General features: G+C 36.9%; 1 protein-coding gene across 2 annotated transcripts in view; it reads right to left on the reverse strand.

Moving 5' to 3' along the window:
* The window catches only part of LOC105229665 (uncharacterized), a 339,005-nt gene that overhangs the window by 180,121 nt on the left and 132,874 nt on the right, over nt 1-26,010 (reverse strand). The window lies entirely within an intron of this gene.

The following is a 26,010-nucleotide window of genomic DNA, read 5'->3' on the forward strand; positions in this document are numbered from 1 at the left end:
ATTTGTGTTGATGGGCGACACTCGAGAAACAAAATATGACAATTGTTGTGCAGCGACGCAGCAGCGGCAAGAGGCCAATAAAATTAATGAGAGTGCTTGGGGAGGGTAGAGAGAGAATTGTGGTGGTGTGTGTGTAGAACTCGATAGATTTTGTTTCGTTCGAGGTCGAGCGTATTTTGACGATGTCTGGGAAGTGTCGCATATAAGATTTTTGTATTGATGAACTTCATCAAGGATACATTTAAGAGGATCCAGTTCAGAGATATAGTGATCACCACAAAACGTGTTTTTTTTTTAAGGAGCTGCCACTGCTGTCTTTGCTTTCCAAACAAATATTTTTACTAATACTAAGTCTTAAAACACAATTGAAAGATATTGTGATATGTGTACAAATTTTTGGATCAATAAATTTAAAGTTTTCTCAGGAAAAATTGTGGAAAAGTCATTTTTTTGGAGCTTCTAACTATATACATATAACCCCTGAATATAAGTTCAAACTCGCTCAAATGTAGGCAACGGTTTCTGCTACACACGCATCTTAAGCAAAAACCTTGCCTACATTGAGGAGCCTGAGTAAATTAGTTATAATGGAGGATTCATCAGATTTTTAATAATAACAATTATTAGGAAAATCAGATTTAAAGAAGGATTGAAAGTAATCTCGATAATTTGAAATTCTTTAAAAGGATTTGGCTTTTTGATTTTTTCGAGAAAGAGATTCTGCGAAAAATCTACAAAAAGAATGAGTTGGATAAGACATGTGACGGCATTAACATAGCTCAGCGACTACGCTGGCTAGGTTATGTCATTCGAATGGTCGAAAGCACTGCAGCACTGAGAATATTCGACGCCGTATTCACCGGGGGAAGCCGAAGAAGTGGAAGACCCCCAGTATTAAGCTTGATAGCTAGAGATAAAAACGGAAAAGCAGTCAGGTTGGATTGGATTTTTTATTCCGCCAAGGTATGTAAAAGTAAACAAATTACGACGTTACATGAACAACAACGGAAAAGCGTTAAAATGCTTTTGATAAACTTTTCCGAGAAAAAAAAGTTATGTGTTTTTATCCAAGTAGGAAACAAAAATTTTAAAGATGAATAGAAGAAAGAAAATTGATAGAATGATAGAAGAATTAATATTATTTAAGTAGAATTCTTAGAATGGTAATATATCAAAATCTGCGGGTCTATTTGGTGAAGTGTTCAGTGGATTACCACCGAAAATTAAGAGAAATTTCATGCTTCCAGATTGAAGCCGGACAACTAGCCTTCTCGGCAGCTTTTAGTTGTCTAAATAAAACTAGCTTTGGCCGTCGTATTTATATGGTTTTGGGACTTTTTGCAACTATACAAAATTTGCTTTTAATTTAAGCAATTAATACAATTTTTGCACAAGTTAAGCATGTCGCTTGAAATTAAATATTCAAAGCATACCTTTAGGGGCAGTTTGTGTTAAAAGTTTTGCCAGCTTTGCTGAGGAAAATAAATAGAAATTTTTAGCAGAAACTTATGCTACGAAAGTGGTCATACGGTATACATTATTAAACAAACAAATTGTTAAAACAAAAAATATAAATGAAATATTCTTAATTTATAAAAAATTTTATGTTTTACAAATGTAAATTTAATTTTTATTTTATTTAATTTTTTTTTACATTTTTGTTTCCACATAGTTCGACTCTTTTGCAACAGCAAAGGGAAAATTGTAATATTTAAAAAAGTCGTAAAAGAATTGCTCGGCTCTCTGAGCGCTTGCTAATACCCAAAAAATCTTAATTATTATTAATTATTCATTTCAATTTATAAGGAATTTAATTTATTCCTGCTTTACTGCTGCATAAATTATATAATGCGTCATTTGCATTAGCTTTATCGTATTTAACCCTGTGCTAACGTCACATCTCATATTTACAGTTAACCAAGTTTAAGTTGCGACTATTAATGCTTAATGAAGTATTAACATACATATGTAAATTTGTTTGTATATGACTTTATGCAGCTCCACTTAGCGACGCAATTAAATAGCTTTGACGTGCGTGTGTGCAATTTTGTCAAATATTATTAAATAATTAAATTGACATCATTCAATTAGCAGCCATGCTTGCATTGTAGCAAAATTTTAATTGATTGCGATTACGCCCCTGTGGTCATGGTAGGTATGTATACTGCACATAAATACTATATACAAATGTATGTATATATGTAGCTTTATACAGAGAGGAAGCAGTCTGAAGAGCACCGAGGACAACGGCATTTTTGTAGGCAATGAAGGTTAAAACACAAAAATAAATTTATTAAATTTTTTGCTGAAAAGTTTAAGTGATTTTGAGTAAAGGTCTTCCTTTGCTTCCCCCCAGCAGGTCTTCTTCTTTATTTGAGATTCCAAGTGCAACCATACACTTCTCCACCTGGCCTTTCCAATGATGTGGAGGCCTTCTTCTTCCTCTGCTTCCTCCGGCGGCTATTGAGTCAGATACTTTCAGAGCTGGAGCGTTTTCGTCCTTTTCTGACGACATGATCTAGCCAGCGTAGTTGCTGTCTTTTAATTCGCTGTACTTTGTCAATATCGTCAGTATTTGCTGGCACTTACTTCCGTTTACTCTTCCATCTATTAGAACCAGTCTTCCAAGTCCATGACCAAACTATTGAGCTGCCTGCACGTACTCTTCGCTATAACGTTCACCTTACGTACGCCATCCCGTCGCTAGATATTATGTTAAACTTGGACACGTCAGAGAAGAGTACTATTTGCCAATCGAGTTCAGTCAAGTTTTGGTGCTTTATGGCCCACCGTAGGCGTTATTGGCTAATTTTCTTGGTCAAAAGTGGCTTTTTTGCGGGTCTCCGAGTATTCAAACTAGCATCCTGGAATCGGTTTCGTATAGCACTAGCAGTGATTTCGGTTCCAAGGCTATGATCTACATCCTAATGTCGTTAGCGGTTGAATCGATCCTTTAGGCTAATGCGTTCTATTTGCTGATCTGCCCTAGAATATGTTTTCCTTGCTGCTTCTGAGCCTGCTTTTCTACTCAGAGAACCATAGTTTTGAAATTTTTTCGAACATTCCCCAACGAAAGACTTCTTGAATCTTAATCTTTCCAACTCAGCTGCCCTGTAAGAAAATCCACAGTGCTAGTAGGTTTACGGACATTGTTCTGTAAAGTCTTGTTAGCGACATGAGGATTCTTTAATAAACGGGAAAGTGATACTATGCGCCTTTCTCGTCATAAAAGGAGCTTTTGACTTATTCTCCCCTTTCATTGGTACTCGAGCACGGGAAAGTAGACAAGTTAATCTACCCATCATAAGGTGGGTGAATACCGTTCTCAGAACGAAGGTCGCTGAACAAATATAGGCTCAGGTAGTATCCAACTAGAAACGATAAAGGGGGTGCTGTAACATTACCTGTGGAGCCTAGTTATGAATGAGCTCCTGGATCTGCTAACTTACATTAGCATCCGCTGCCAGCTGGTAGAATCCGGTGTTGTAAAGCAGTCATAATACGCTGGATGTACAGCATGATAGGCAGACCAATAATCATATATGGAGCGGCGTCAGTGGAGTCATGAACCTTCCTAAGAACGGTGGGGAGAACATTTGACGAAAATGCAGAGACTGGCATGTGTAAGCATCCAACTGCTGCAATAGAGGTAATTCTGGAATCACTCCGTTCCATATCGTTAGGGAGATGACAGCAAAAAGATGTATTAAAGATCTGCTCTCGTCAAGTCATGATTCGTACTGGGTACTAAACGCTTAGAAGCAAAGCCCCATTAGAGAGAGCTATCATTGACAGTAGAGGACATAACGAGACAATTTACATCGAAAAGTTTCGCTGGGCTGCAAAAATTACTGGGAGGACTACAACTCCGAGGAATATCTCCACAGGACCTCAATGCTATGGTATATAAACGGCTCGAAAACGATAGAGGAAATTGGAGTCGGTATTGATGAGATTGCAGATTTCCACGAAATTGTCAGCGACACAAAACGGTTCAACGTGACGTCTATGCCCTTAGGAGACGTGCAGAGATTATTATAGAGAAGAAACGGCACTTCAGGCAATCTTGTACGCTTAAATAATATATAGTATGGATCCCTACGAATAGAGGCCTCAACGGAACTAAATTAGCAGATTTCCTGGCGAAAGAAGCTGTGGCGCCCAATCCGATAGAGTTTCCACAACTTACGAGAGGAGCTATGGAATGAGGAAAGTGCCTGGGCCTTGACAGGCGAGGCTGTACCTGGAAGACTTCGATACGAAACGGTTTAAACAAGTAATCACTCTTCCCAGAAACAAATTAAAGCAGCTTGTTGCATTTTAAACTGGTTCCTTCAGAGAGCTCGGTATCTATATTATTTTTCCTCGAATCTTTTAATATCGCCTAAATGTAGGCTACAAATTGTGTAAGCCGAAGACGTAGAATCTCTTCAGCCAACGGCAACATTGTCGGCATGAAATGAAGTAATAAAGACGCAGCATCCAACAGCAATTTCTTCCAACACCAAAATACTTTCTTAGTGGCAAAAACTTTGCGAATAATAGTTTCCTCATTAGTTATTTCGAATTCGCTTCCAAGCACACGAAACTTGCATGCGAGATTGGCTTTTAATTATTAAATGCAAATCGCTCATATTTTATGAATTTCACACAAAAACTTTCCAACCGCACATTGAAACTTCTAACTACAATAACAACAACAAAGGCAGCAACAAAGCATTACGCTAATTATAAAAAACGAAATGCAAAAATGAAGCTTCGCACCCACCAAAGCCCGCGCGCAATGAGCAAAAACCACACGAAACTCAATACGCCGCCACTCAAATACGCCATCAGTCATGAATGAATAATTCGCAAAGGCAATCGGCAGAAGCATTCAAACTTTCGATCGGCAAATAAATGCCAAAGTGAAAAGCATGCGATGCACAAATGGAATTCGTAAAAGAAATTGTCTAATTTTCCCTGCAGCAACGACAAAAAGCCGGGCGCCCAGGCGCCCGAGCAGCATAAAGGCAACTCAACGAATTTGCGTTTGTTTAATTCCACATTTCCACTAATTGTGTGTGTGTGTGAGTGTGTGCGATGAATATGCTTTTGATATTAGCTTTGTGTTTGACTAAAGCGGCAAATTAAATTAGCAAATAAAACAGCAACTTTACGCCAAATATACTCACACACACCCACACATATGAAAATATAGAAGTTGTAGCGGCAATAAAACTTTTTGATGGCAATATAAGAGACAGGAGTGGTTTGAAGCACCAGAATGGCAGCACCAAAATGATTGACTGACGTGCAACGGAAATTAGAGGGAGCTCGATTTGTGGCGGTATGCGGGGTAATGGCGGGCAACTTGATTGTAGTAGTTGAGGTGGTAAGATTAAGGTCGTAAGGGTATACAAACTTCAAGCGGCTACCGGAAACATTGGCAGTTTCATAGTAACATGTCTCAACTTTATACCAGAAATTTACATTTGGCCTATACGAGATTGCTCATTCTTGAAATTCTTTCACAAATAGTCGCCCTGATTCCTAGTCTTAAATATCGTTAACATCGATTGGGTTGTTTCTGAGTTGCTGAAGATAGTTTTTAGTTACGAATTCACATTTGGCATATTCGATATTGCTGATACTCGAAATTCTCCAAAAAATTATCACCCCCATTCCTAGCCTTAAATATCGCTAATATCGATCGAGCTGTTTCTGAGTTACTGTAGATAGTTTTTAGTTACGAATTCACATTTGGCATATTCGATATTGCTCATTCTTGAAATTCTCTCACAAATAGTCGCCCCGATTCCTAGTCTTAAATATCGTTAATATGGATCGAACGGTTTCTGAGTTGCTGCAGATAGTTTCTCAAGTAGAACATACCATTACCCTCGAGATACATACATATGTATATCAAAGAGTGAGTTATTAAAAATAATTTATAATATAGATCGCACCACAGCCATAATTGAATCCAATGCGCGCGGTTACCTAGCCGACAAGTAAATTAAACGTGAGATAGCTCGGCACGATCTTTTCCAACAGTTTTTGTCAAAACATTGAAGGAGGGTGGATGTCGCAGGAGCTGAACGGAACTAGCGGATCTTTCAACATCTACACGGAAGGGTCAAAAACGGCTTTTGGATTAGAGCTTAGGAGACCCTTTAAGGTAGAGGAATGCTAGAGTATTCTCCAGACGGATGAAAGACTTTGTGTACGCAGAGAAACAATATAAAGAACAGCAACATATACGTCGATAGCCGAGCCCACAGGTGATGTAATGTCAAAAATGGCATACGTCTGGCTACCGAATCAGTACAGAAAATAAGAAAGTCGCTAAAAACTATACTCAATGAAATGTCGAAAGTACCCAGAGACGAATTTGGGTACGATAAAATGTCTTATGATAAGAGGCAATCTCAGAAATTGGATATCAACTCTATTAAAGCAAAAACCTTTGAAGTCCCATATAACGAAGTCTACAACTCGTACTAAACTGTACCTCCATTTGGTTTTTCTACTTATGGCGTGATAGCCAGCCACCATATCTAATTTACCGATTGTTTTGTGAATTCCAATAACAACCAAATCTGTTTTCTCAACGTCAATTTAGCAGCCATAGGTGAGAGTTTACACGAAGACCCTGGAGAGTCGCCTTGGCCCAGTTCGCAGTAACTCGGACTGATGGATGGAACGACTTGACGCATTTTACGTCGAAATCTTATATTGAAAGCGTAAAACTACAACTTGTGAAAGAACTGAAGACACTCGACCTGGTAAGCAACACGCTTCGCTCTATGGACTCTTGAAAAGTTCCAAGAAAATCCGACGTATTCTATGGAATTCGGTTCTATACGATCTTCTTCTTTCATTTCATTTTTTACTCGAATTGAAAACTACTTCAGTTACTTTTTTGTTGTTAGAATTTCAAATAGTAAGCAAAATTCACCTTCGTCTGCTTCGCTTTAGACGAATTCAAGCAAATATTACCCGCAGGGTTGCATTTGTCCCCAGTGCGCCGTCACCCGCAGTGGCAAGCAAACAATGCCAGTGAATGAATGGCTTTTGTTTGACCAAAAACCAACGATTTCTTCATAAACAAATACACCTACACACTTAAACACACACTCACAAATATGTATGTAGATATGAAATTATTTTGTGACAGTTTTCATTGCCGACATTGCATGTGGTCATAACGGTTTTTCATTTTTTTATTTTTCACGTTCAGCCAAAACATGATACTAAACAAATATTTGGCAAAGTCAACAGCTGACACATTTCTATGCAAGCGTGGGTGAGTATGTGTGTGTTTGCGCAGTGATATCCGTTGACCGCAATGTGTGTGTGCGAGCGTTAGAGCGCGATATTTGCACGTGTGCGGTGGGAAATGCAAACAAAACTGTTATGTGAAACAATGCAAGATTAAACCGGACTATAATGGAGAGGTGTATATAAACATGTACTTGGTATGTACAATATATAACACATGAAGTCAATAATTGCGCTGTAGTGCAACATAACCTAGAAAAAATTGGACTGATAACAAAATGGTTGGAAAAATTGTTCTAATTGGTTCAGATTGTTAGGTTAGGTGGCTGATCACACAAAGATGGCGGGAGATCACACTTAGACAGCTAAGTACAGTCTTTTATGAAGCCTGTCGACAAAGAGTTTTGAATCACAAATCTGCTTAGGTATCTTATTTTTATTGCCGTTATTTCATCTGGATGTCTAAAGGTGTGAGATCCTTGATATTTTAGCCTTGATCTGGCAAAAGCGGAATTATGGGTAAGGTGGTGCTGAGATGATTCTTACCACATAGCTTAAGCAACTGGCGTACGATAAAATTTTTAATCTTACCGAAGGGATCCCGATTGCGCAGATTTCAGCTAGAACTCATATAACTGTTTAAAGGGAACTTTTCTGAGGGCGAGGGCTCACTAGACCCGAGAAGTTCGCTAAACACAAACCAGTCCAATCATGAAGTAACTCGATCTTAGAACTATAGAGGTAAATGGTAACCTAAGAACATCATATCATAATTCTCCTTTGGCCCTAATACATGTTGTTAAATTTCCAGAATAGCCTTCAAGGCGCGTAGCGATTCAATTGACTCAAAACGGAGCTGAATCAGGCAAAGATGGTGGTTGCGACACGATATTTATTGATAATTTGGCGGAAAACTTACAAAGAATCGGTGCTTTATCGTCGTGCAACAGCCGAAAGTTGTTGGCTCATAATTTCGAATTCATTTTTCGAATAGGTTCGCGAAAACCACGTATAATACTCAAATAGTATTCGAAGAAAACTGTCAACATAACCTTGATTTTTGACCTGCTTCGGAGTGGTTTTTCGGCTTCGGCTCGCCTTTTCCACAATATTCGACCGATTGATCGTCTGTTTCCGGGTGCTAAGCATAGATCCAAGATTCATCGCTAGTAATGATACCTTTCAAGACATCTTGGTAGTCGGAAAGCATTGTTTCAGAGACATTAACGCGATGGTGTTTTATGAAAAAATTAAGTGATTTTGGTGCAAATCGTGTTTACACTTTTTTTAGTCCCAAATGATGTTTCGAAATGGTTTTAACTGATCCTTCCGATATTCCAACGATGTCAGTAAAGTCTCTGACAGTTATTCATCGATTCTCAAGTATCAAAACTTTCCTTCAATTGACGTGTTGATCATCGGTTGATTTTGATGACCGTCCTGGGCGTGGTTCGTCGTCAACCCGTTCTCGGCCATCTGTGAATAATTTCTACCAATCTAAATCACTTGCTCACTTGATCGAGGATCACCTTTTCTAACATTCTAACCATTTCGACTCCAAAATTGTATGCAGTACACAAAATTTAATGGAAAAGGATTGACCGTTTATGCAAAGTATTAACTAAACCGGGGTTCTTTCGAAATATGTTTTGCCAAAACGTGTGCACAATCCATTCACCCAAGTTTCTAGTGTTGTCTAGACTCACATTTGTACTCAATTCAATATTGCTTTTTTACGAAAAAATTAGCCTGAACTTATGCAAATTATATTCTGAATCAAGGCTTAAACAAATAGCATTAGAAATAGTTTATAAAAATGGAAACAATTATCTACTTCTTCACTGAAAACCGTACCCCTACTAAACTATACTAACTAAATAAAATGGAGCTCACACTCAGCTCGCTTGTTGCCACCTCAAACCGCAGCAATAAACGGCAATGACCAAAGCAAACAAATTAGTTTAATTACGAAATTTCTCAACTAAATTGGTTGCGGTTTTAGTTGGCTAAAATGTACACATGTACACTATAAACTAAAACATATCGTCTGCAAATACAGTGAGTACATGTGAGCAGGGGAGAAGGAGGGATGACTTAAACAGTCCAACAATGTTGAGCCGTTCGTGAGCATATTAAATTATACACTAATAAAAATGGATTTAGGAGTATTGTATGAGTACACCAATACATACACATATGGAGATATACGTGAGAATACAATAAATAGATACAGATAATAAAGTTTTGCGGTTGAATTTAGTGTCTGTGTGTGGCAAGGCAAATAGTTTTCTGGCCTGCAAATAGTGCAAGTAAAATTTTTATTGCATACTTTAAGGCGCAGTGACTGCGGCTGTTGGGCGACGATGTATGATTTTGCAAATACTAAATAAATGAATTTCCTATATTTTCTGTAGCTTTGAGAAGTGATATCTGCAGTCAATAAAAGAAGCCATTAGCTATGCAGAGTAAAATTTTATTCAGTTGAGTAAACAACCAAAATTGGCAAAGAGCAAATTTGTTTTCAATTAATTGAATATCAATGGCATGATGTGGTATTTTAGTATAAGGTAAGGCTGATGCTTCTGAGCTTTGAGAAATATTTAGGCGGTCTTGAAAAGTTTAGCGCTTCTGTTAATTATCGGTAGTTTCATATTTTGGGAGGCTGCTATATAAGGTTTTACAAAATCAAATTGTTCGTTTAGATTTTTAAAATAATTCATAGATACGACAATATATTGCAAACGCAGCTATCCTCAATCTTGGAACATAATCCTAAAGGTAGGCAACGTTTTTAAACTTTATAAAAGAGGCTTTAATGAGTAATCAGTAGCATTCGGTCGGAAAATAGATTTAATCTAGCTCATTACATAAACCACAAACAAATTTGTTTAGAAAAAACCTTGACGTAATCACTTTTGACAACGTTGAAAAAGTCAAAAAGAATGGGAAGAAGATGAGACACCACTATGGCTCCGTCGCAGGTTTATTAGCGAAAGAAAAACAATGTTTTCTGCCGGAGTATGAAGTGTGTGTCTACAATTCTTCAGGACACGATAATGTTAATTTGGAGCAAATACTTTCGGGCAGGAAACCGTCGCGGTAGGCTCGTATGAATCCCAGCCGAGAAGCCCAAATTTTCGATCACCTTTGCCAACAGTTGAAGCTCTATATGAACAATAATGCGCCGAATATTCTCTACTAAGTCGTCAATGTTTCGCCTCACAAAATATAGTGCAACGGTCTCAAATCACACGATCTTGGAAGACAGACGACAGTTTTAAGATGCGAGATAATTCTTTTTCTTCTTTACTTTTCATTGGTATGATTTTTTACGTGGCGGGTCGCATACCCAGCGCACAACCCTGGCGAGGAGATGTTTCGCCTTCTCTCTTCAGCTCGCCCTCAAACGGATGTTCTTAGGCTACCCAGAGGATAGTCGTGAGCTGCTTGAGTCATATGTAAAAGAATCGTTTGTGGCCACACCCAAGTGAATCGCGATCAGAGAACTTTCCTCACTTGCGTGAACTTCTACACATGACTAAATCCTCCAACAAGATAATACGCATACCAAAAGTTTCCTTGGAGGTTTCGTTGTATGTATATTATGGCCGAACGTCCGGTTGGAGCCAAATGTGGTCTGCAACAACTTCCTCCAAATCATACGACGACATTGACATAGTTCAGCTAATTAGGAGACAGCGGCTACGCAGGTTAGGTTCGTCCAAATGTATAAAAACATTAAGCTCTAAGAGCAGCATAGGAAAAGCACGACCTCCACTCCATTGGAAAGACCAGATGGTGAAGGACCTGGCTGCACTTGGAATCTCCGATTGGCCACAAACAGTAAAAGGATACAAAGGCCAGTTAATACCAAAACCAGTCTTAAATTAATCTGTTAGCTGATTAGTAGTGGAAAAATAAGTTAATTTAATAACAAAGCTTCATTCTAATATCAACTATCTTAGTAAGCCAACTGGAAACTGCTTGGCTTGACACATATATAGCGCTACTAGAATTAACTAGACAAAATCGAATTTGATGAAAAAGAAAGTGCTTTTTCACCAAGACAATGTACCGTGTTCAAATCAGTGAAAATGATGCCAAAATGCCATGAATTGGATTTGGAATTACTTCCGATTCCACCGTATTCTTCAGTTCCCAGCGACTCCCAGCGACTATTATCTGTTCTCAGATCGCAAAAGAACACCCGCTAGGAAGAAATTTTTGTCAAATGACGAGGTGATCGCCGGAACTGCGACCTATTTTGAAGCAAAGGATAAATCGTACTACAAAAATGGTATTGAAAAGTTGGAGGGTTGCTGTATTTGCTAAACATCAACATAGGAGGGGACTATGTTGAACAAGAAAAAAAACGAATTTTGCCATAAAAATTTTTAACTATGATAGGCCGGGGACTTATCCATTGATCTTTTAAGATATAAGTAGCATATCATTGGTGCAATAAAAAAATTATAGAAAATTAAAAAAATTCCAGACACTTCAACTTAGAATGAGAACTAGTATAAAAAGCTATTGACAATGTCACAGCGTTTTTTTATGTTTTCCACTCTTTGGATACTTTTGAGCCACCTACATACCCACTTCTCCCATATTTCTGCCTAAAGTGTCTGTGAAGCAGCTAGAAACCACAGTTATAGGTATACCCAACGCGACCTTCGATGGCATTTGCAATTAGGCCAGAAGGCTCAGTTCAAACGTGTGCGTGTATATATGCATATCAACTTATAAGCAGTGACAGTTGCGCTTGCAGCCTTGCCACACTGTTTCACTGTCAATATGCAACATTGCCGCTAATGTAATTTGCATTTTGCACGAGTAATGATGCTGCATGAATGTAGCTGTAGATTGCGCAGCTGCCCACACGCTTAATTGAATTGAACGCAGACACACACAAGCACATACGCATATACTAGCATACAGTCAACACGCGCGCATAACATGGCATGGCATAGAAAACTAAAGGCGTGTGTGTGGCAGGCAGCGCACCCGCGTGGCATCATCAAATGTCAATTAAGCAGCGCGACGCGAAATTACGAATGCACTTTAATGCGCAGCAAATGAACTATTAAGTGCGCGTGAATATGCACGCCGACCATGTGGCATGCCGCGTCGCTCCACAAGGATACAGCGCCACATTTTTTGCAGTAATAAATGAAAACACAACTTTATATGCACGGTAATTTAATTAATTTCCAGCGCCGTTTTTTCATCTTACATTTTTGTTGATTTTGCGGGTCTTTTGTTTTGAATACAGATTTGGCTATTCATTTCAGGCAGGTTGCGCGTTCGTTAGCGCCAGAGCCAGCGCCAGCACAGCCACTCATGGACTTTAATCAAAACAATTAAACCAGCGACCCGCATGAGTCCGGGGCCGCCTGCGCTGCCAGCGCGCGTCGCATGCGAAATGTGCCGATTGGGATTTGTATGCATGAGCGCACAACTGGGCGGCGAGCCGACGGCGGCGGTGGCGCGCGTGTGTGCCGCTAAGCCTGCTGGCGGTTTGTTTGGCGCGCGCTCGGCTTGGCTTGCCCCCAGCGCGGTTTGGCTTTAAATCCCCGTTTGGTTCGTTGCGCCATTTAAATGGTTAATTGAATGTTCTTTACGTTTTAATTACGCTGTCCAACTATTTTTACTACTCTCTCTCTCTTATTTTTATATATTTTTTTATTTGCTTTACTGCCACGCGCTCGAAATTGGTGTGCGTTCACCTCTGCTTTCCAATTTCAGTGGACTGAGGGATTTTTTATTTTGCTGTATATGTATATATCTATATATATATATTTGCTTCTGTGTATGTATATGTGCCGCCTTTGCCAGTAAGTGGCGCTCAGTCAACAACAAAGGGATTTAATACACATTTAAGGATTTCACGCTCTATTTGCCGCAGTGTAAACAAGTTGCATGTCTCATATGCTGCATGTGGCATGTTGTAAGTTGCAATATATGCTTTGCGCAGTTACTGCTGCATGTACCGTAAGCCTGCAGCAGATATTAAATCGCGGTTTTATGTCAACCGCCAAGAGAATTTTTCATTTTCGAAAAAAAAAATTAATAAATGTGGTTGACTTTATTTACAACAAATTTATTTTGTTTACAAAGGAAGAGTTCGATCGATATATTAACATTAAAAACGTAAATTTTGGTTTTCAAGGAAGCGAGCATACCCTTTATATATAAAGACGTTTTATACAAGAGAATACTTTTGAATTTGTGTATGTACTGAAGCCGTTCGACCTTCCCATCGCTTCGCTCTATGAGCTCGAGAGAGAAAAATCCAAGAAGATCGGACGTTTTCGAGCCAAATTTTGTTCAACTATGAGGTGCATTTCCGGCTCAGTGGGTACATAAACAAGCAAAATTGCCGCTTTTGGGACGAAAAGCAACGTGAAGAGATTCAAGAGCTGCCATCTAATCCAGTAAAAACAACGTAATGGTGTTGTTTGTGGTCCGGTGGAATTATCGGTCCATAACTCTTCAAAAATGATGACGGTGAGAGCTTAACTGTCAATGACGAACACGTCATGATAACCGACTATTTGATGCAGACAAACTCGCTCCAATTCATGCCTTGGATCAAAACACCACGACTGCCATTCGCCAGTTACCAGTCGAAATACTCGAACGAGTCATCAAAAAAATTGGAGTCAACAGAAGGACCATCTGAGACGTAGCCGCGGCCTACATTTGAAAGAGATTATACTAAAAACATAAATGCCAAAGAATGTTCTTTCAAATGACAATAAACATTCACCAATAAGTTTCAAGTTTCTGTGTGTTGTTTTTTAGAAAAGTAAGGAATAGGAATAGATCTGGAAAATTTCTACATAAAATTTCGTGAACCATCTCGTCAAATGAAAAATCTTTTCGTGCATGATCATTAGTACAAGTACATATATTTTATAAGGCCTCCGATGTTTCCTTCTTTTTTCTGCTAGCAACTTTTATTGTTTTTTTTTTTTGTCAATGAAGCCTCTAATTTTCGATGCATTCAAATATAAAGAATTGACTGCACATAATCTGTTACTTTTTCTGGACCAGATCGGATTAGTTTTTCTTCAAATTTTTCTAAGCAATATAAAATATTAACAGGTTACGTATAAGACATATTTTTGCCTATCTGGCGAGTTGCGATACCGTCTAGTACGAAAACAGTTTTTTTTTAAGTAACCCAGATAACGCTACATCGATCTTAATTTTGAGGAAATTATTGAATGAGACTATTTGTCAATGAGCTTCAAACGCAGGTAGTTTGTAAACGTATGTAGTTATGAATGTACTTACGAAAGTCGGGTTTGAGGTAGAATTGACATATTTACCTGAAAGAATAAAAAATAAATTTTAGAAGAATATATATGTTAGTGGTATACATATTTTATATATTTTTGAGATCCAAGTTTTTCTATTTCTTTCAAAAATGGTTCCACTTAGATGTAAAACAATATCCTAGCTTAATATAATATAAACGAAAAATACAAGACTATGTTCATAATTTTTTAAATTCTTAATTTATTCTTCAAACTCTACGTCGTCCCTTCAAAGTAATCCCACTTGCATTTGGCACAGATGGCACTGATTATCATACCAACCAAGAAACGACTATTGCGAAATTTAAATTAAAAAGTCTTACTATTTTTTGCCCATAATTGTTTATTCGCATTAAGTGCTGTTTTACTGATTTTAAAAAATACGAGTGAACGAAAAAGCAAAACGACAGTATCACAGTTGTAGTTGTTTTTTTTTTCAGCCTATTTATAGACCCCTACTTATATACTACAAATACATATATATAAAATACTTTTAATACTTTCAAATAAATGATATCATCTCATATAGTTCATTGTATTTGCACATATCTTTACAGTTATGCACACTACATCGAAAGTGCTTTTAATTACATACTTTGGCACTTATCACAGCGCTTATGCGTCGGTTAGTGGCTTTGAACTCTGCGAAAGTCAGCGAACGTTTCATGACAAAAGCTTGTCTGAGCAAATACCAAGCCGAGGCTTATCTGTGACGCAGGCGGGTTATACAGAAAAAACACATATATAAATATAAATTCCAGTAATCAGAAATAAATGTGGCATTGTGATATTTAAAAATAAATAATTACATTTATTTTTAGTGCACAATCCATATTAAATGGCTGAATAGGCAAATTTGAATTTGTTATAAGTATCTGGTCTATTTTTTTTTTTACTAAATAAATTGTTATCTTAAGCAAATCTGTATAGAAAATAATTAAATTTATGTAATTCATTTTTTTTTTTAATTAAGTTTGATTACTTTTTTAATTCATTGTAAAATATACTGGATTTCTTGAAAAATAATTGCACTTAAGATTACTTTAGATTACTATTAATTATGTAATTGAAAAAATAATGATTACTGTTTATTTTTTTAATTACGCTTGATTACTTTTTCAATTCACTGTTGAAACATATTGAATTTCTTGTAAAATAAATGTATTTAAGATTAGTTTAGATTACAATTAATAGTGTAATTGGAAAAATAATGATTACTGTTTGATTTTTGAATTACGGATGATTACTTTTTTGAATTAAATTCTTTTAAGAATAAACACATTTAAGATTAATGTAATGGAATAATTCTTAATGTAATGATTACTGTTTATTTTTTTAATTACGCTTGATTACTTTTTCAATTAACTGTGGAAACATATTGAATTTCTTGTAAAATAAATGTATTTAAGATTAGTTTAGATTACAATTAATCGTGTAATTAATAAAATAATGATTACTGTTTAATTTTCGTATTATGGATGATTATTTTTTAAAAAAATGTTGAAATGCATTAAAATTATTGAAAAATAAACGCATTTAAGGTTACTTGTAATTACATATTTTTTAGATTACCACAATTTATATTACTTTTACTTTTTTCTTCTAATTATAAAACTAATGATAACTCTTGGATTTCGCAGTAATGCTTGGTTACTCTTATTGAAAATAATGATTACTCTTTGATTATTTACAGCGGTCATTGATAATTAAGCGGTAAAAATAGTGGTACTCATTAATGGTACTCATCATTATAAATAATCAATACCATTAGTAATCATTACTTTGATTAAATTCAAATTAGTGTAATCATTGGCCGACACGCATTTTCTTGATCTCACGAAATTAAACACAGTACTTAGTTTTGTAATGTATTTGTATTCTTTTATGTATAAGGGACTTATAGAATTTGCATTCAATTTGCGTGAAATGTATGTTTCTCACCACGGCAACCACAGTTGCCACCACCGTCATCACCACAACAAAGCCGTTTGATTTGCAATTAACGCATATCTCCAGCTAAATGAAAAATACCAATGATTTTACAGATTTTTTTTCGTCTTCCTGATTTCATTTTTGTTATTTTTGGATTCGACTGTCGCTCTCGCGCCTTTCCGCGTCCCTGCACTTGTTTGCTTGCACTGTGTGGCACGTTTGCTTGCCGCCTGTTGTATCCACCGGCGCTGAAATCAAATAATCCACCAAAGGCAAATATTCAAAATCATACACACACACTCACTTACTCACATGCAAACTCATATGGAATGCGAGTGTGCGTATGTAATGAAGATAGTAACTGAAATGCCTCTGTTTGCTTGCACATTTGTTCGACAGCTACGTGCCGCCACAGCGTGCTTTGCTGTATGCCACAACATTTTTACTGTTTCGATGCTCGTTTGTTTTTGTGTAGAGGTCCTTTGATATAAATACATATTCGACTGTGCACTACCAATATTTACATTTTTATAAATTCCACTTCTAACTGTTTAGTAAATCGAATTGTTTCCAGAAATCGTTTTTCAAAGCAGCTTTTAGAGGGAAGCACATATTTGAAAAATTGGTTTGTGTTGCTTAAATTTTTATATTTCTGTATTTTTAGTATACATTTTTTGTGTGTATTCCGTTATGTGTACCATGTTCCTTTGCAGTGTTATAAACAAATTTTATTCAATTTTGCTTTAGGCACGAATTTTTCTAAAATTCACCAAAACAAAAAAAATATTTTTTTGCAAATTTGATAAGAATTTCCACATAAAGCAAACCAGCACAGCTACAATATTTGCGTTTCTGAATTTTATTGTTATTTTTATACTTCTGGCAAAATAATCAAGTTCACATACATATATGAATATAGATATATACATATGTACATATGTATATTCCTCATGTAAATATATAGAAAAACAAACAAAATCATGGAAAAAGCGCATTTGTTTCCGTTTGTAGTTACTATTTGATAAACATATGCAAATTGTTAGAAAAACGAAATATATTAAAGACCACAAACTCAAAAAATTGTGAGTGAGTCTTACTGGAGAGTGAGTAATATTGGATTGGAGAATGCTGATAAAATTAAAAATACTTATTCTATATAATTTAATTTAAATGAAAACTTTTACATGAGCGGCAATTTTCTTAACACTTTTGAGCATGATGTCTACAATTTTTAAATTGTTCAAATTATAATTTTTTTAAAGTCAAAAATTTTAAATAGGTGGCAACATTTTTTAAAATTATTTAAAAAATTTTTTTCTACATATGTTCAAATTATAATTTTTTATAAAGTCAAAAATTTTAAATAGGTGGCAACACTTTTCAAAATTATTTTCAAAAAAGTTTCTATATGTACATATTTAACAGTTATAATTTTTTTAAAGTCAAAAATTTTAAATAAGTGGCAACATTTTTCAAAATTATGTTAAGCAATTTTTTTATTTTTATTTAGATTATAATATTTTATAAAGTCAAAAATTTTAAATAGGTGGCAACATTTTTCAAAAATAATTTCATTACATTTTTTATACAATGTATCTTTAAATTATAATCTTCTATAATGTCAAAATTTTTTAATAGGTGGCAACACTTTTCAAAATTATTTTCAACATTTTTTTTTATGTGTTTAAATTATAGTCTTTCATAAAGGAAAAATTTTTAAAAAGGTGGCAACATTTTCAAAAAATATGTTTCGAACACTTTAATTTTTGTTATCCAAATTGTAATAGTTTGTTATTTCAGCCAATTGATTGAGTTAGTAATTGAAATTAGGTGGCAAGCCTACTCAAAAGCATTAAGCTGTGATATTTCCTAAAATTTTCTCAAGAAACTTTATCTTAATGCGTACGTTTTAACAATATTTTTTTTAAGTTAAAGATTTGAAATATGTGGCAACGTTTTTCAAAATTAGTTTCAACATAATTTTTTACACTACTCAATAACTTTTTACACGACTTGTAATATTACTCTTTAAACAAATTAATCTAATTAAAAATTCAAATCGTGTGGTAACTCTCTTTAATAAAACACATGTGCTGTAATATGCCCAAAAGCTGCCTTAAAAATCTTTGATGTCTACAATTTTAAAATTTTTTAAATTTTCATTTTTTAATAAATTAAAATTTTATTAAAGTGGCAACATTTTTCTTTTCTTATTTTTTGTTAATATTTTTTTAAAGATAACTGTCACACATTGTAATGTTTTTTAGTTTACCAAATTGTGTGAATTAAAACACAAATCATGTGGTAACTCTCATCAAACTGTGGTACCTTTTAATCGGTATTTCGTTTTTTAGCAGGCCATACAATTTTTAACAGGTGGCAACCGTGACTAAAATATTTTATTTTTAATGAGTATTTCAATTTTTTGGCACGCTTGTTGACTTAAAATTTTTAATCAGGTGGCAACCCTGTTTAATAATACTTTTTCAAACTTTTTCACTTTGTTAGCCATGGTGCTATAGTTGCTTATTCTTTTACAATTTATTTCACTAAATATAATATTAAAAAAATTTAATCAGGTGGCAACTCTGTTTAAAAATATTTTATAATTTTCTCAAATTTATTTACTTTGTTAGCCATATTGCTATAGTTCTTTGTCCTTATAGAAATTATTTCACTAAATATTTCAATTTGGTGGCAACACTGACAAAAATATTTTTAATTTTAAGCTTTTATAAGTCTCCTAATTTTTGTATTTAAACCCTATTGCTTCTTATCTACAATTTTTTCACTTCAAAATTTCTAAAAGCTGGGTGTTCTTCTTGGTTTTCAAACATCTAAGTATTAATACAACTTTCCCATATATAGCCTACCCAGTTCCAATATTATGAAATCTGAAGTCTGTAAGTTAAGTGAAAACACTGACTTAAATCTTTGAAACTAAATGAGTAAATCCAAAAAGGAAAAAAAACACTTTCAAATTGGATTACCTCAACTTTCTTCTAAATTCTTAAAAAAAAAATAAAGGGAAACTTTATATTCTGCAAATCCCACAAAATACCAATCAATGCCAGCCAAGGATTAAAAGAGACACAAATCCAACATTTTCCAAAGAAATACATTGAACAATTAAGGCTTGTTGATACACTAACCCAAGCAAAAAATACAATAGAAACAAAAAATAAAATAAAATTGAAACAAAAGTAAAATAAAACCGAAAACCAAAAGAGTAAAACCAGCTGGCAGCCCATTTCGTGTCAGCACCAACATTGCTTTTCGTTGCCTCAACATTTTGCAATCAGAAAATTCAATTTATTTCTCATATTTCATGCACGCCAACATATTGCACCGTATTGCCGTAATGTGGGTGCCGATGCTGTGGCAGCTGTGCGCAACTTACAACTTGCAACATGCGACAATATGCCGCACGAACCGCAAATGCAGCAGAGGGAGCGCAACTAACAGCCGGTTTTCTACAATTTTATTATTGTTTTCAACTTTCCCTACACTTTTTGCGCTCTTACGCCGCTGCTGCTGCTGCTGCAAGAGGGGCAACATAGTGTTGCACAACTTTACCTTTTGTCGTTTTTGTACGCGTTGGCGTAGTTATTGAATTTCAGACGCAGCATAGACTAGAAGCAGGCAGCACGCAGGGAAAAGCACAAGGAAGGAGCAAAAGGCTAATGGTATTGTAGCAGCTACAACCAAGTTGCCACATAGCGGTGGCTGACTAACAAGAAACTGACTGAAGTGAGCAAAAAACGATGATTAAAGACGATAAGTCAAAGCGCAACAACTGTGTCGGCGCGTGGACCGCAAAATGGAAAATCTATGATAACAAAAGCAGTTTAGGAAACTAGTTTGCGGTTAAACAAAGGCAAGCTGATACGCGCGCCCACTGACGGCGATGCGCGCGAAGTGCAATCAGCGCAAGGCCAGCGGTCAGTCAGCGGCTGTAATTTGCGCGTTGAAAGCAATTTTTCTTTGCCGCTCGCGCCATTTCGGGCGCTGTGAAATTGGCAAGCGAGCGCGTAGCGAAAAAGTTGCACAAAGAGCCGTTGCCGTTACCGTTACAAAACATGCCACAAAGTGCTAAAATATGCGCATTTCACCAACTGACAGCGCTCAGGTAACCGAAAGTCGCCCAAAAGCAGCTGCCAACTGCTGCTGATTTTTATATTTATGTGCTGGCAGCGCGGCGCAGCGCAAAGCGCGCAAAAAATAATAAATCGCTAAAGATAACAAAAGGCAGGTGAAATAACAGTAAGCGCTGCTGTGGCAAGTGCCACCGGTGCGGCGCGCCGGCAACGGAAGTGTGCGCGCGAGGGTAGCGTTCACGCCAACATGTCGAAATAAATTAAAAAGTTTTTACTTCTGTTATACGCGCTCACTTCCCATGACTGGTGTGGAGAAATTGCGCGCCGCAGCATTTAATTAAGAAATGAACGAATGCACAAATGGAACGCGACGTTTTATTTTTAATATTTCGCACTTCTCAGTAATATTGGCAATTTATGGGCTGCCCAAGGTAGAGCGCGCGCGCCGCCACGGCGTATACGCAACCGCCGCGTTTGCCAATGTGGCAGCAGTCACAACTGCAGCCGCCACCTACACACACGCATATGAGGTGGCGCGCGCAAACTGTTGCTGCACTTTATTTACAATGCGCAAAGTTGTGCGCGAATCAAGAATATTTTCACTTTTGCCGAAAATCAAATTTACGAACTTTTCCCTCTCGCCGCGCCCGCCTCAACACCGCGCCGCTTAACAACTCTGTAGATCGTTGGCTGACGGAACGTGCTGTAGCGTAAATGCATTTGTTGTTTGTGTGCGCGCTGAATATAATTGTTGATGTGGAAATATTTGTGTTCAATTGCAGCGCGGGGGCGGCGCGTTGGCGTGGAAGGGTGCGAAATGCAGAAATGCTTTGAATTTTAGCAGTTTGGCAAGCACTTTTGCACAAAAAGCAAAGTTTCATTCGATTTCGGCACTTTGCGCGCTTATAATTTTGCTCCGTGCATTGTGCATTGTTATTGTTTTTGCCGCTGCCATTATTCCTTTTTTTGTTGTGCTCATCACGTTTATTGCGCACGAAATTCAATCAGGCAGCCATTTGCTGAGTGCTTTCGCGTATATTCAAACTGATTTGTTTTCGAATGCCGCGCTTCGGGAGGAATGCGTCGAACAGTTAGTTTCTTTGGATTTCGGAATATTTGCAGTTTAGGGGAGAAATTAGAGCAAATTGTATTGGCAGAATACCAGCAGAGTGGCGAAAAAAAGCTACAACTTCCAACAAAGCAGCGCTATTGTGTAAAAAAATAATGTACAGGGTGCCTCATGTGTTCAATTTCAGCATGTTTTTACCAAATCATAAACTAGTAATACCAAAAAGATGAAATTTGAATTGAATCGTGTGCCGAGTAATCTTATTTCGTCTAAAAATAACTCGAGGAAAATGTTTCAAGCACTGGCTTCGGAACTTCAATAAAATCTGTTTTGCCGACCACTGTGAAGAGAATCGTTCTGACGACAATCGGGTCTAAGTAATCGAAATAGACCCGGATTATTATCCGGCCAAGGACTGTCAACTCGGCACCATTCTTGGAAATTAGCAGAGGAAGTTTTTCAGCCGATAAAACAACAACAACAATATAAGAAACCCTGGCTTAAGAAAATCATGAAAAATGAGCTTTGATTCCGAGGTTGTCATACATACATAATTTTATAATACCACTCGATCAAAATTGGCCCGGACTGCTCCATTCAAACTACCAACCGGCTCAATACAATTTTTTAAGATTGGAAAATCCTTATAGACATCAAAAGGGGGTCTCTCGTCCGGGCCTGTTGTTTCCTTTTCATTTGGAGGCATTTTTTACGTGGCGGATCTCAAACCCACAATAGTGGGAAAGACCTCCAAAATATATGTATGTATAATACTTGGTCTAAGACCGAAAGACGTGAGTTGCTTTAGCCATATGTGGACAGCGTCGAAACAAAAAAAAAGAAATAGTGCTTGAAATTCGTCATGTTGATATCAAATAGATAGCAGAGGCTCTCAACAACCCTCATGGATCGACTCGAATTTGTTGGTTAATGTTTTGGGTGCTAGGTAAGCATCTCTCCCAAGTAGTCGAGTAGTCGGGTAGAGGTAAAACAAATATGCTTTACAACACAGCTGAGCAGCAACCCATGCATCATTACTGGTGACGAGGCATGAGACGACGGCAATAACCTTGGGCCAGACGCTCCAAAGAAAGCTTAAACCGAATGCATAAAAATGCACTGAAAACACTGAAGTTTATTCCAGTCGTAGCTTATAAAAAGTGTGGCAAATTGGATTAAAAATGTCTCTGGAGAAATTGCTTTCATATTGAGCTTTCATCACTGGAGGAGGTAACGATAGTGAGGCCACAGAGTCTGTTGAAACTCGCGTCAAGCACAGGCATTTAAAGGATGACTACTCATCATGGACTTAGTAAGTGAACGCCATCTGGTATAGATAAGGACCTAACTGGTCTATGTGTGCTTATTGGCCTACTGGAAAACTTAACCTAACCTAACCTTGAACTTTCATTTTGAACAGTAGATTGACAATTTTTTTTGCTGCCGTCAACTTCAAGGCTACGCTAAGTACCTTTAGTACCGTCAAAAATGTAATTTTTTATGGAAGAATAAAAATAGTCACATCCGATTTTTTTGCATATATATTAAGAGATATTATTGAACTACAAAATAAAAATTATTTTATGTTAAAAAAATAACAAAATGGCAGAAATATCAACCATCCCGTTGATTGGCATTTTTTGCTGTCGTCAACTTCATGGCTAGGCTTCCTATCCGAAACGAAAAAAGTATTTTTTTTTTAATCTGAAAGCTTTTATCAAGTGCATAGCAGAGGGGTTTTGAAAATTTCGAATTTTCGATGAAACGAGCCTCAAAGTCCTCAGGTTGTATATGTAGACCGCAGCATAAAGTACAATGGTTCTAGGGCCTATTTCTCCGAAAATATTCGGAGTAAGCCACTGAAACTTCGGCATCCCAAATTTTTCAATTGATTAGAGCGAAAAAAAAATTTTTAATTTTTAGAAAATTCGAAAGGTATCCCCCCCTTAACTCTATTAAAATTACTAACTTCAAGGCTATAAACTAATTTTGTATGAAATTAATAAAATTTTGTCACTTATTCTTCAAATAAATGCAACCATGTGTTGACTAAAATATTTAGCAAAAATCAATAAAAATCAAGAGCCCAAATTAACACATCGAATATAAGAATACTTACGTTTTTTATTGCGCATCAGCTTTCAGTTTTAAATTAGCAATTTCAGCACTGCGCTATTTGTATAACATTTGAGCCTTATTTGTGTTTGTTTTGTTGGTACATTTTCTATTAAAATTTTGTTGCACATTTATATGTGTTTATTTAATGTTTTCTTTGCGTTCGTGGTTGCAGTAAGCCACAAAAATCAATAAACCAACGAACAGAACATATTGACAAATTTGTGGTTAACTTTTTTTAGACAGCAATGTTGTTATTGTTTTTTGTTGTTGTTTTGTAAGCATGGAATTTCACTCGTTTTAAGCAGTTTGCTGCTTTCATTTGCGCCAAATTTTAAAATACTGATGAAAAAATGTTTAAACGCGGCTTTCGTATTTGCTTTTCTAGAAATAACAGTGTTTGCTTTGTGCTGCCCGGAATCTGTTGCAAGTTAATGCTGCCGATAGCGTGTGTTTGTATTACATATTCGTTTTATGCGGTGAATTGGAATGTGCAAATACTCAGAAAGCATAGTAAATGGCTAATAATTTTTTATTCACTTGTTTAATAGCGAAATTGTGGAATCAAAATATATTTGATTTTTTGTTCTTTAGAAAATTGTTTAGTCATTGATGCTGTAAAAAATTATTAATTAGCATTATTTAAAAATCTTTGATGGAGGGCTCTAGAGTAGACCACACTTGCAAAGAAACTTGAGAGCGTTCAACGGGCGACGCTCATCAGCATGTGTGATGCACTAAGGTCCACTCCAACCATGGCACTTAACGCCATCTTTCACATTGTCTGTAGACATCGTCGTGAAGTGTATGGCTGCTATCAGACTCAGAGAAAGTAAGTTCCTAAAAGAACACATGTCTGAATACTCAGAAATCCTCATACAATTTGACTTCATACCGGATCACTTAGATCATGGAGTCGCCAAACTGAACTCTAGCGGCTCCTTCTCTGCCCACATGCCGGCGAGGGAGTTGTCGGTGTAACGAAGCCGTTGGAGGAGAGGGACAGTAAGGTTCTTTACGTATGGCTCAAAGTGTGGGAAGAAGGTTGGCGGAGGGGTAACTGTTAGAAGTTCTTTATCAACTACAGCTTCAGGTTTTGCGGGTTTTTCCAGGCCGAAGTTGCAGCTATTAAGGTAGTAGTAAATTTATTGCTTTAGAGTACAGCCTCCTTCAGAGAAGTGATCATCCACTCAGATAGCAGAGCGGCGTTACTAGCCTTGAACTCATTAGCAGTACGTTCAGGGCTGGTCAAAGAGTGCCTAACCTCGCTATCAATAGCATCGAGTGTCTTTGTGATAAGATTGGTATGCGCGCCAGGTCACAGCGGAATCGCAGGAAATTGTAAAGCTGATAAACTAGCAAGGCATCCTAGAACTGCTATCGGTACCGTGCCCTACTGTGTTCTACTACTAGATTGCTGGGCTTCGCGGAAGCTTGGCCAGTACCGGACTACCATCGGTACATGCGCTGTCGCCCTTTTGCCCAATATCGATCTCAAGAGATCTAATGATCTTTTTGCCCTGAGTAAGACTGGCCTCTCCTTAGTTGAGGAGCTTTTAAGAGGCTCTATTGGCGTCCATAAGGCAAGGCTGGGAATCTTACCAAACGCCATCTCCAGAAGCTTTATGGAAGAATATGAGGTCGAGACAACTCAATACTTCCTTCGTGACTGAGGCGCGTTTGGGAGGTCAAGACTTAAAGCTTATAAAAAATTATTATAGTAACTAGTAAAAATAAATGCATTATTTTTCCAATAGCCGACTTTAGTAATCTATGTCTCTCGTTGTATAAGTACGAGTTGCTATAAGACATAAGGTTAAGTTAGATATAAAGGCTGCTTTTCGTGAGGCCACAAATGCAAAGCGCCTGGAGCCAGTCACAAATTTATTGCGACGGCTAATATCTACTCCAGCCAATTCGCTGGATTCGTAGGAAGTATGGCAACTAAGATGCTTCAACAGTGAAGAAGAAAGTGTCTAGATAATTTCACCTCATATTCTTCCCTGTAACTTTGACAATTTGTGTCCTCCAAAATCTTAAGCTTCACCACCTGAGTGCCAAGGGGACAGTGTCCAGTAAGGACACCTAACGTCGCGGCCATGAAAACCCTACTAAGTAGTTCCATGGATCTTTAACGATCCACTCTGGGAAAGAAGACTTTCCCAAGCCCATAATTGCTGCTTGCTGACCAATGCTTAAAGAGCTTGCG

Source organism: Bactrocera dorsalis, chromosome 3 (assembly GCF_023373825.1).
Source record: "Bactrocera dorsalis isolate Fly_Bdor chromosome 3, ASM2337382v1, whole genome shotgun sequence".
NCBI lineage: Eukaryota > Metazoa > Arthropoda > Insecta > Diptera > Tephritidae > Bactrocera > Bactrocera dorsalis.